The sequence below is a fragment of the Cheilinus undulatus genome, linkage group 8 (genome assembly GCF_018320785.1).
Source record: "Cheilinus undulatus linkage group 8, ASM1832078v1, whole genome shotgun sequence".
Lineage (NCBI taxonomy): Eukaryota > Metazoa > Chordata > Actinopteri > Labriformes > Labridae > Cheilinus > Cheilinus undulatus.
Genome location: NC_054872.1, coordinates 12,691,837 through 12,701,179, shown reverse-complemented (window position 1 = coordinate 12,701,179; position 9,343 = coordinate 12,691,837).

The following is a 9,343-nucleotide window of genomic DNA, read 5'->3' as shown; positions in this document are numbered from 1 at the left end:
CTTGTGTGTACTTCTTCAATCTTTTGTTCAAATGAGTCTTTTTGCACACTGAGTCAAAAAGTTTTAGTTTAATTTTTGAAGGACAAAAAAATCACTGAATATTTGCTCATTTTGCTAAAAGGCAGAGTAGTTTATGCATGATTAGATAAAAGTAGGGTGTTATATGTGATTGTATTAATTAAAAAAAGATTAGCAAAAATAAAAATGTGAAATAAAGGAGTGATGAAACCTCACATTCACATTCAGGTAATAACATTTACCTTGCTGGCTGCAGGCTCATGGAAAACTGAAACATTTGCATAATTTTACTATTATGAAATATGATTATGTGCACATGATGTAACTTTACTATTTATACAGGTGAAATCATTAGGGATGCATGATATGTGACTGATAAGTTATCAGCTGATATTGCAAATTTTCTATTGAACTTCATTTTTTGGATAATGAAATAATAACTATTTAAACAGGTAATAAAGGTGTATGTTTACTTTCTCACATGATGACACTTTCCAAAATAGCAGGGAGCATAGTGGTATGTGTATAAAAGATAAAGGCAAATGATGTACAACCCAAAATACCCAAAAAGTTGGGACACTGTGTAAAATGTAAATAAAAGCAATGCAATGATTCAAAGATCTCATGAAGTCATATTTTCTCACAATGGAGCTGAAATAACATATCAGATGTTGAAACTGTGAAATTTCACCATTTAAAGAAAAATATTTACTCATTTTGACTCTGATGGCATCAGTACATCTCAAAAATGTAGAGACAGCTGGACTGTAAAGAATGACCCCGTAGCCCCCACAGGGCAGGGGGGAGGGGCCTGCAGTTCAAAGGGAGCAGCCCTTGCCTGACATTTTTTAAGGACGTGGGATGCACGCACCACTGGGGAGCCCTCATTTGCCCACTGCAGCAGTGGTGTGGGCATAATATGCATGCAAATGATACATGGTAACCAATTACAGCTCTGCGCTTGGTAGGCTACAGTCTGCCTCCTGTAAGCACAATGAGTACAGATGACAGACATGTCAGTCAATCACCTCTTAGTCTCATCCAATCCTTGCCTCCCGACTCAACTTTCACTACCAATGACAGCCCTGCTTACTGACACAAACTTAGTGGTAGTTTGCTTACAAAGTTAGCTGGTATAGCAGCATGTCCAAACCACTGATATTATCTGGATCCAAGCTCCAAAAAGGACATTACTAAAGGAGGAAGTAATTCTGAAGCAAAGAGAGAAGTTGTTGAGATTTATTTTTACAGTGAATGTAAGTGGGAATCCTGATAGCTCAAACCCTGCGGCTGCAGGTGATAGCAAGCCATTAGGCAGGTGCTGCCGTCAAACTCATCGTCATGTTCACAGATTGATAGACCATCACTCCGCTCTTAAACTCAAGGGGAAACAACATCATCAAATCAGAAGCTAATCTCTCTTTAAAACCATCATCAAGCCCAGAAACAAGTTTTGAGCTCTGAAAATGAAACACTGCATGAAAAACTGGATTTTTCATCATCATCATCAACCTTTATTTAAATCTTGACATCATTGAGGATTCCCTCATTTACAATGATGTCGAGTTACAGGATGATAATTATAATAATATAATGATAATAAAAGAAATAAAAACACTACTACTACTAATAATAATAATAATAATACATTCAAATACTTACAATAATGATAATAAAGTACAATTACAGATTATGAGCAAAGTTAACAAGATTTTACTCGGAGAAAACAATCACAAAATGTGCCAAAATGATTTGAAATAATCAACACAAATTGTCTCAGGAAAATGAGAGCGTCAGTCCTTAGTGTGTTTTGTAAAAGATTCCACGTTTGGAGCACGTAAGCTAAAAGCCGATTCTCCCAGTTCAGAGTAAAGAAGCGCTACCTGAAGCATGAAACAGTCAGTAGAGCGAGTTTGGTAGGGTCTTGATGACCAGTACAGCACTAATGTTATATAAGACGGTGTGCAACAAATTAAGGATTTATAAAGAAAGAGCTACAGGTGTTTATTATGCCTCTGTGCCAGAGATGGCCAACCAACTTTGTTATACAGAACACAATGATGAGTGTTATAAGGATCTCCTGTTATAAATCTAAAAGATTCAAAAGAGCACAGATTTTTGTCTTTCAAACTGATTAAAATAACACCATCTCAGCAGTTTAACAGAACAATAGGGACATAGCAAACTTCCTACAAACTGTACAGAGGACAAACTGGCTCAGAAAACTGAAAAGATTCTCTGTGAGGGCGTGTAAGCTGGCTGAGTAAAGGAAGGCCTTATTTCACCTGAGATCATGTTTGATAAATTAGAATTTTAACCTGGAAGTGTGCTTGTTTGAAAGTTGAGAGGAGCTGCTTGGTGGCACAGGGGTTAGAGCTATTGCCTCACAGCATGAAGGTCCTGGGTTCACTTCCTGGTCAGGACCAAACTGTGTGGAGTTTTCATGTTCTCCCCATGTATGTGTGGGCTCTCTCTGGGTACTCCAGCTTTCTCCCACCACCAAAAACCTGCTAGGTTAATTGGTGACTCTAAATTGGCCATGGGAGTGAATGTGAGCATGCCTGGTTGTCTGTCTCTATATGTCAGCCCTGCGATTGACTGGCGACCAGTCCAGGGTGTACCCTACCTCTTGCCAAATGACAGCTGGGAAAAGCTCCAGCCGCCCCCCCCAGCCCGCGATCCCGAACGGGATAAGCGGGATAGAAAATGGATGGATGGATGGATGAAAGTTGAGAGGTGATCATATGGCCTAGAGCTGCTGTCTGTGTTGTCCCACACCTGCTGTTTCAGTTTAGCTGTTGTTCTTAGTACATGCAGTTGCAACAGGTCTGCATGTTGACTCATGCAGACTATAATATTGTTGAGACTGTTGTGTTGCAAAAGCATGATCTTTTTCCTTTTATGTGCTGTCATACAAATGGAAAACTGTTTCAGACGTGACCATCAGGTCACTGTGTTCTGACACTGAGTGACAGGACAGGAATATTTTGGTCTTTTGGATCTACGTTGCTTCACATTGAAGTTTCCCCAAACTTTATCATGTTGGCGGCACATACTGACTCTCCTCATGTTTGTTTTTGTCTGTGCATAACCAAACAGACACAAACACAGGACAACACTGGAGAGAGGGCCTGACCGCCTGACAGGTAATAATACAACAATCTTAAACACACATGATGTGAAAATTATGAATATTGTGAGAAAACGCTGTGAAAAATTTAATGAAAGGTACACCTGGACAAAAAAACAGGGAAAATTTGGACAGGCTGACAGTGCAGTTGTTTTAAGTATGGCCAGATCTCTCCCCTTCATATCAAACTAAGCTTTCTTTCTTTCAATTCAAGATCATAGAGAAGATTTGCTGCCAGTGTTTGTATACTGTAGGGTCATAATACACTGATTTATGTCATGTTATGTTGCTAGTTTTCTTATATTTTTTTCTTTATTAGTACATGGACTTAGAAACTAAAAGAATGTCCAATCTTCCTTTTCTAAAGAAATTGCAAAAAAAAAAAAAAAAAAAAAAAAAAAAAGAAATAACATCATGTTCATTTTGGGGATTTTTTTGTCATTTAAATTCCCTGTTAAAATTATTTAAAGAATCTGTATATATGTACGCGTGTTGTTTGACAGGCCACTGTGTTATGAACCACCAGGTCAAATTTCAGCCAAATCAAACATCTCTGAGTTTCGAAAATTCAAGTTTCAAAATCAGGAAAGAGGTGAATTCTTTTTTTTTTTTTTTAACATAGATCTCAGTGTTTTTACACGTTTACAGCAATCTCATTCCAACATATCTAGTGTGTTAAGAAGTTTTGAATTACACTATGCAGAGATATTAAATACATCAACATATTCACATGGGACAGTTCGATAGATTGTTGCTGCAAAGTCTTTCTTCCTCTAAAATATCTGCCAGACTTCAAATTCAATGTGACTCTGACAGTTTTTGGTTGTGCTAGGCTGATAGTAGCTGATGTAGCTTTGAGCCTCCACTCTCCACCTAAGAAAATCAACCATCAGCTCTCTTCAACATCACAAGACACAAAACTGAGACAAATCAGCTCAAAAGGTTTATTGCATTAACAGTCCTCACCTTGATTCTGTTTTCATGTTTTAATGGTTAAATTAAAGATCAGTTCATTTCTTTAGTTTATAAATTCATTATTTATTTCTGTTGTGCAACAGAAAATTCCACAATGGATCAACACGTCTCTGAGCTATTCCATCATCAGTTGGGATGAAAGTTCATTACCAGGATGTTCTGCCAGTGATGAAGTAACACTGACACAGATGAGTATAAATACAACACTGAACAACAAACCATCAGACAGATAGTCACTGTAGGTTGCTCTGTTCTTACTGACTTCACCACTTCTTGTCTTCAAAGATGAAGATGTTCAGCGTTGCAGTGGCCGTCATGGTCGTCCTCATTTGCTCTGAGAGGAGTTCTGCTGTCCCCGTGGTTGTAAGAGCTTCTGTAAACACATTTCTGCTGTTTTTATCATGTTTGGTTAAAATGGTGAGACTTATTTCCTGTTTACTGAATTTACCAGCAAGGGCCTGCAGCCAGTGATGATCTGATTCCTGTAAATCAAGAGATTCCTGCTGAATCAGAGGAGGTATGTTGAACACAGATTGAAGTTTACATTTTAGTGTAAATGGATGTGTTGATTTATTTCTCCATAGTATTTGATGCTGGAGATTAACAGTCAACTTTTTCACACAGATGTCAGTGGTTAACAGGATGAAGCGTAGCTGTTGGAGTTGTTGTTATGAAACTTCTCAAGGCACAGTCTGCTCAAAATGCTGCCACTTCTGATCCCTGTCTCTCTGGATGGATGGGAATTCCTCTGTAAGTCTGGTTACACCAGAGTTGTTTTTACTTGTTACTTCGTACACACCAAATCAGGGCTTGACTTAACTTTTTTACTTCCCAGCCACTGTGGCTAATGGTTTTGCAACGTTTTTAGCCACTCATCATTTCTACTGGCCACAATTTTGTTGTTGGGAAAATATGTACGTAGATGCCAAAAAAGTGTGTTTGTGGATTTCTTAATGTTTACTGTGTTTGATGCTTCAAAGTCTTGGAGTCTTAATTTCCAGTTAGTTTTTTTCTGTTGTCTTTATGGATCCATAACTTTTTGTAAAATCAAGTGAAATCACTGCAGCATACATCTTCTTGAAGCCCAGGCTGTCCAGGAAAAAAAGGATGTTTGGAGTTTGATTGTGACCACAGGGTTGATGTTTTACAAGCTTTTTAAGACAAGAAGTCCAGAAGAGACTCAATGGTTAAAGGAAAAGCTTGGAGCTCAGAGGGTTAAAGTAAAAGAAAAAGTTCAGGTCTCTGTTTAACATCCAGTATTCCAAATCTTTAACAGATAGAAGCCTAAGTCTACACTAGCAACAGCATACACATGTGTGTTTGGTGGGTAGGGGTGGGTGTTGTTTTTGTGTGTGTGTCAGTGTCGTACAGCGTTAAAGCCATCTCTGAACACACAAATGATTAAAGATGCTGAGTCATTTCGAGGTGATTTTCACCAAAATATCCTCAAAATCACTTAAATCCACTGAGTGAAATATGTAATGGCTCTGATAAATTCCACCAGCCAAAGTGGCTAGTTCAGGTCACTCTGGTAGCCGCACGGCTGAATTCTACCTGCATTTGGCTAGTTGGCAGGTATAAATGTCAAGCCCTGCTCTAAAGCCAGCTGATATATGATTGGTCAATACATCTTGGATTACAAATGTTCTACAGATGGAAAATAAATCACTTAATATGCTAAAAAATGGCAACTCCTGTCCACAGTCTACATATCTATCTGGAGTCTGAAAGAAAGAGTAATGATGATGATGATGATGTTCCTGCTATCAGTTGTATGAGCCTTTCTTTAGCTGATTGTTTTAAACATCTGTGTTACACCTTAGCTGAAACAGAAGTTTTAAAGTTTCATTGTCATTCATGCTGGATATTAACACTTCACTCATGTCTTTTTTCTTTCACACAGATGCAGAAGTGTGACAGTCCACTGAGATGCTACGGCTGCCGTACATATTCTAGAGATGTAACTACATGTATTACTGTATGTCCTGTGATTTATAGCATAAAATTAAGTTTTCTGATATGACTTGTGTGTACTTCTTCAATCTTTTGTTCAAATGAGTCTTTTTGCACACTGAGTCAAAAAGTTTTAGTTTAATTTTTGAAGGACAAAAAAATCACTGAATATTTGCTCATTTTGCTAAAAGGCAGAGTAGTTTATGTATGATTAGATAAAAGTAGGGTGTTATATGTGATTGTATTAATTAAAAAAAGATTAGCAAAAATAAAAATGTGAAATAAAGGAGTGATGAAACCTCACATTCACATTCAGGTAATAACATTTACCTTGCTGGCTGCAGGCTCATGGAAAACTGAAACATTTGCATAATTTTACTATTATGAAATATGATTATGTGCACATGATGTAACTTTACTATTTATACAGGTGAAATCATTAGGGATGCATGATATGTGACTGATAAGTTATCAGCTGATATTGCAAATTTTCTATTGAACTTCATTTTTTGGATAATGAAATAATAACTATTTAAACAGGTAATAAAGGTGTATGTTTACTTTCTCACATGATGACACGTTCCAAAATAGCAGGGAGCATAGTGGTATGTGTATAAAAGATAAAGACAAATGATGTACAACCCAAAATACCCAAAAAGTTGGGACACTGTGTGAAATGTAAATAAAAGCAATGAAATGATTCAAAGATCTCATGAAGTCATATTTTCTCACAATGGAGCTGAAATAACATATCAGATGTTGAAACTGTGAAATTTCACCATTTAAAGAAAAAATATTTTGACTCTGATGGCATCAGTACATCTCAAAAACGTAGGGACAGCTGGACTGTAAAGAATGACCCCGTAGCCCCCACAGGGCAGGGGGGAGGGGCCTGCAGTTCAAAGGGAGCAGCCCTTGCCTGACATTTTTTAAGGACGTGGGATGCACGCACCACTGGGGAACCCTCATTTGCCCACTGCAGCAGTGGTGTGGGCATTATATGCATGCAAATGATACATGGTAACCAATTACAGCTCTGCACTTCTGATAGCTCAAACCCTGCGGCTGCAGGTGATAGCAAGCCATTAGGCAGGAGCTGCCTTCAAACTCATCGTCATGTTCACAGATTGAGAGACCATCACTCCGCTCTTAAACTTTAGTGGAAACAACATCATCAAATCAGAAGCTAATCTCTCTTTAAAACCACCATCAAGCCCAGAAACAAGTCTTGAGCTCTCAAAATGAAACACTGCCTGAAAAACTGGATTTTTCATCACCATCATCATCATCCAAGAGGGTCTTGGCTGCAGCCCTCGATCAAACCGCTACGCTGGGGCATTCGGCTGGAGACCTCTACGGTGGGGCGAAACCTCTTCGCTGGGGCGTGACGTCATTGCCCAAGCCTACGCTTGGGCGTGCAGCGTGTTAGCTGTTGTTAGCATGACCTAGCTGTTGTTAGCATGACTACACCGCTGTGCTTATGACACATTAGCATAGCCCTGTACCTGACGGCGCTATATTTGGGTGTGCAGCAACACACGTAGTGGTCTACGCTGGACCGTGCAGACACCAACCCCCAGCATATGGGTCTACGCTATTAAACCCCGACTGGTTCAGTTTCGGCGTTTAAATCTGACTGGTTAGATTTAGGCATTAAAATGGTGAGACTTCATTTCCTGTTTATTGAATTTACCAGCAAGGGCCTGCAGCCAGTGATGATCTGATTCCTGTAAATCAAGATATTCCTGCTGAATCAGGGCAGGTATGCTGAACACAGATTGAAGTTTACATTTTAGTGTTAACGTTTTTACTGCTTCGTGCTCTGATATTTCTCCAGATTTTGCGAGAATAATCAGAATATTTCATGCTGGAGATCAACTGTCAACTCTTTCACACAGGTACCAGTGGTCAACAGGATGAAGCGTACTTGCAGCTATTGCTGTGATGACACTCCCGACAGCAGAGTCTGCATAAGATGCTGCGATGGTCGAGACCCGGTTGATGTCCCATTAATAATCGATGTCTGATGGATGGAACGTGTCCCTCTGGACGGATGAGAATTCCTGTGTAAGTGAGTTTTTTTTTTTACTGTTACTTTGTATACACCAAAGCAGGGCTTGACATGAAGTTTTTTGCTCCCCAGCCAAAGTGGCTAGTGGTTTTTGAAAGTTACCAGCCACTCAGCATTTCACAAGCCCCATTTTGTTGTTGGCAAAATATGTATTATATGCCAAATGTGTATGTCCGGTATGTGTCAGATAAAAGCAACACATATACTTCAATACTCAGGTCGCTCCTAGTCTGACCTGCTGATATCAGTCTTTTTTTGCCTGTTTTCCTTATTTGAAGCACTTTGGTTAAAACAAAAACAAACCTTTGGGAGGTTTCATAAATATATCTAATCTCCACTAGAGTCAGTCAGATGTCCTTGTTTCTTTTATTTTACTTATACTTCTGCCATCATTTATGATAGAAGTGTTTTTATCCGTGTAAAATAGAGCTTCAAAATTCATGAAGTTGCCTGTTAAAATAACAGATAACAGGATTTTCTATATTAAGTTCCATCGGGAAATTTTCAAACATTAGTTTTAACACTGATCCGATTACTGGAATAAATCAGATCATAGAAACAGGACATTTTAACTTTATTTAGCTGAATTCCATTTGAGTTATGAGTTACAGACTTTCATCAGTCCATCTCTGTTTCCACCAGCCTCAGTGAACCTTACTTTAAGTTTCACAGTTTCTATTGTCGTTTATGAACTATCATTTAACAGGTATAAATCAGTGGTTCTAAAGTGGTCTCTTTGATGTTCACTGCAACCCCCTTTTTTTAAAAAATTAATGTAATGAAAAATGTTGCAGTATGGACCTTAGATGAAAAAAAAAAAAACAAGCAAAAACAAATAACTGTACAAAGAGACAAAACTTTAGGGAGACATGCATTCCAATATTAAAGAAAACCCAACTTTCCTGAAGATATTTCCACCCAAGATAACCCAAGATAACAGGATACTTAAGTCAAGATCTCAAGATCCCACCAGTTGAGACCCACTGATCTAAATCAGGCCCTGCAAATACTGTTCATGCATGTCCAATGTTTCAACAGTGTTTGATCATGCATGCTTATTCAAAAGTTTTCACATGTGTTTGTCCCTCCATAAAGATAAAATATGAAGGTAATATTAATGAAATAATATTCTAACACAGCACACATCCCTGGCTTGAGCAAGTGACAGATACACAGAGCAGCATTAGCATTAGTAT